Here is a 4,104-nt window from a genome sequence, read left to right on the forward strand (position 1 = left end):
CCTAGGTGAGACGTCTTGCCCATGTTATCTGATGATGCAGATAACTGGGTCCTGGGATCCTAGGATCTCATTTGGGAAAAGTAAGACCTCATTTGGGAAATTTTCAACTGCAGAAGTTTAGAAGTAGCTCTTAAGCAAGGCTTACTTTGAATCCATTAGCTCCACAGAGCTAACTCAGTTGGATAAATTACTACTTGAAACAGCCATCACCTTTGGACCTAGCTATAGATACTTGAAAGTACAATCAAATCCAAAATGGAAAATAAAATAGTAATTGACAAAATAATTGCAAATGTGAGCAATGGACTGAACAATATAATCTTTCCACTATTCACAGAAATTTAGGGAAATAAGATCAATAGCACTGTTAGAAACAATAAGGTTTCCTTGTAACAAATAGGCACCCAAGGATATAAGCCTGTATAAAGATTGCAACATTAACTATTTAATTTAGAGGATACTACATGCTTCAGTAGCATGTATACCCAAATTACAAGAATACAGAAATTAACATGGCACTTGCACAAGGATGATATGAAAATTTGTGAAGTATTCCAAATTTTTCATTCTTGAGATGCAAGAAATGAAAAACATTAAAAATTGATTACAAAATTACAAGTGTAAAAATACACGTAATTCATATAATTAAAAGTTAGTTTGACATCAGTGTATTAAATCTTCACCTTAGAAAGGCCTTTATATGGGGCTGGGAAGGTGGCTCAGTGGTAGAGTGCTTGCCTTGCATGCCTGGGGCCCTGAGTTCGATTCCTCAGCACCACATAAGCAAAAAGAAAAAAGCCGGAATTGGCACTGTGGCTCAAGTGCTAGAATGCTAGCCTTGAGCTTAAGAGCTAAGGGACAGCGCCCAAGCCCAGAGTTCAGGCCCATGACCGGAACCACCCCCCTCAAAAAAAGAAAGGCCTTTACATAACATAACCTTTATAAAACTTCTGAAATTAGACAACATTTTCGTTCTATCCCAAAGAAATATAATACTATAAGGACCTAGGAAACAAAGGAATCTTAAACTATTTCTATATTGAATGAAATCTGAAAGGATTCATTAATGAAGCTATATCTTATAAAGTAGCGTATAATTCAAAGTATTATATCTAGGAGAGAATAAAATAGATTATGGACACTATACAAACATAGACTATAGAATATTTTAAAATATACTTTTTCCGACAAGCACGAGAAATATCTTTAGTTTCTGTATTAATTTTAATAGATAAGTTAATATTATTTCTGATTAAAAAGTCACAAACTCTGAAGAAATCATTATAGATGTATACAAAAACTCTTGAATACATTTGGACATCAAAGGCAGGCAATTCACTTGAAAGAAATCCACAGAATCCATGAATTTTTACAGTAAGTTATTGCTGTTATTTGGATTGTGAAAATATTTTGTATGGACACAAAGGATGGAATGGCATTATTGAAATTTAAGAAAAGTAATTGAATCATTAGGACTTAGTAGAAAAATTTGTACAGTCTTCCACAACTTCAAAGAGGTAGTGATACATACTTATCCTTTTAGCAATATCAAATGCAGTTTCTTCCCAATTGTTCTTCAGACATGGTTTTATGTAATGTTTCAACAGAAAGAGATCAAATGAATTTTTGCTATCTTAATTTCCAGCAGCAATATTCAAGGGGGTCAAGAGGCCTTTAGATTGGGCATTGGAATCTGCATCATGATGAAGTAAGAAAGAAGCCACTCTGTTATTATTTCATTTATAAGCACTGTGCAGATGTGTCCATCCATCTACAGTTATTGTATGTGCCGCTTGAGCCACCAACTCAAGGACAATGTCTAAGTGTCCACTGTAGACTTCTTGATGAAGAGGCATATACTCATCGTCATCCCTAATAATCACATGAGTGGCCCTTTTGGAAAGTAGTCTCCGCAGTGTAGTAAGCCGATTGTTTTCAGCAGCACAAAAAAGAAATTTGCTTGGATCCTTCTCTATTTATTTTATTGAAATTGATATCATTTCTCATTTTTTCCTCTTGTTCCTCATCTTTATCAGAATTGCCTAACCAGAGACTTTGATTGCCAGTGAAAATGAGGTGTCCATGTATTTCCCTAATAGTTCATGTTGGGTGAACTGCTCAGAAATATCCGGTGAATTTTCTGCATCTTTTTTCACCATGATTTATTTTCTCTTTTTCCATTTTTACTATTCTAAATTATTCTAACGAGAGTAGGGAGTTGATGGAGAGCAGAGGAAAAATGTTCCTCCATATTCAATGGTACAGACTGAAAATGAGGATCAGTGGTGTCTTCATGTGCAGCTTATTCTAGGAATGAGAAAATATGAAATAATGCCTTCTACATAAATGATTTGGGAAATGGCAGAGCAGAAAGTGAAATGATGAAACCAAAAATATAAAAGCAAAATAAATTAGGATAATTATGGAGCAATCATATTATCTATGAGAACCATGAAAGAGAGAGAGGAACAGAGAGATGTACAAGGTCCTACCTAGCCACAAAATCCATGCCTCTGATCAATTTATAGAGCAAGCAGAATTTTATTTTTTAAAAATGATGGAAAGAGAATTCATGTATTTACTTGAAATTAGTAAATACATTTTTGGTAGCCTATATAAAGAGACATAGATTTACCAATATACAGACAAGAATCTAAATCCTTGATACTTCTAGTAACATATCTGACTTCAATCAGTTGAATCACACTTTTCCTGTATAATGAAGGAATAGGCCCAGTCTATGAAAGCAGCTAGAGAAGGAAGGCCGATTGTATCTGTCACAAAACTTTGTGGAAAATGGTATTTAGGATTACTTACTGGTGATTCACTTGCACTGGAAGTATGATTCTGACCTATTGCTTGCTGATTCTGAACTATTGTTTTGATCATTATGTTCTCCAAGAAGAAAAAGTGAGAATTGATAACAAAGAACTATAATGCATTTTGATTTCTCATTAAGCACTTAATCATCAAAATCACATGAAGACAATAAACAGCCTTATTTTTTAAGATGAAAACAGTGTCTTTAAAAAAACAAGGAATTTAAGTAGTCATTCAAAGGACATCTATTTTATTACTACATTATACATTTTTTTCTAATGTTGGTAACAATAAATAATGGATCAATTAGAAAGCTCTTAAAGCTCATATGTTCAATAGTGAGTTCTATTACACTATATCATGGTATTTTTTGTGTATGGTCTTAAGAAGAAATTTTCATTACTAACTTGAATTTCTGATAGGACAATATCATCACTGTACATCTTGCTTCTATACTCTCAGTTTTAAATTGCTATCTAAGTATGTGCATTAGATAATCATAGAGAAGGGAATATGTCTAGAAAAGAAGCCATAACTTAACTCAGCAAGAGTAGGTACATTGAATCATTTTGGAATTATTTTCTGTGCTTGGGAAGATTACTATTGACTTTGTCGTTCCTTTGGGGGAAACAAAGTCATATTTACACATTTTCTGTTGGTAGTGGGGCTTGAACTCCCATCTTGGACACTGTCCCTCAGCTCTTCAGCTCAAATTTAGTGCTCTACCACTAGCTACAACACCACTTCTGGGTTTCTGGTGTCTAATTGAAGATAAATGTCTCATGGATTTTCCTGACCAGGTTTGCTTTGAACCACAATCCTCTGGTCTCAACCTCCTGAGTAGCTAGTATTATAGAAATCAGCCACCAGCACATGGCTCATATTTGCATTTATGTGCACTAAATGATACTATGTAGACAAAGAATGGAAATTTGAATCAAATGATGTGACATTGCAGCTTTTTAGAAAAATTGAGGTAGCAATTTCCATGTTGTTACATTAATGACTCATGAGGTATGGGACTCTTAGCATCTTCTGCTGTTTGCTTTTGTGGACTTAGTATCAGAAATTGTTCATAGAGAAATAGAGAAAGACATAGATTTTTAGAAAGCAAAGGAGATCAGGTGTGAAAGAACAGCATAGAAGGATATACAACTTATCACACAAAGATTAAGAACTAGTCTAAATGATTAGAATGCTAAAGGCACTGAGGAATAAGCCTAGTTGATAACTAGTTCTTCAATAACCATAAATGCTTCCCTAGAACAGTTTGTGGTGTAACTT

At 34.1% G+C, this 4,104-nt stretch overlaps 1 pseudogene; it reads left to right on the plus strand.

Annotated features, from left to right (window-relative positions):
• The first annotated feature begins 464 nt into the window (after positions 1 to 464).
• LOC122124797 lies at positions 465 to 564 on the plus strand (annotated as a pseudogene).
• Positions 565 to 4,104: the final 3,540 nt, after the last annotated feature.

Source organism: Dipodomys spectabilis, unplaced genomic scaffold (assembly GCF_019054845.1).
Source record: "Dipodomys spectabilis isolate Male_0828 unplaced genomic scaffold, ASM1905484v1 ptg000008l, whole genome shotgun sequence".
NCBI lineage: Eukaryota > Metazoa > Chordata > Mammalia > Rodentia > Heteromyidae > Dipodomys > Dipodomys spectabilis.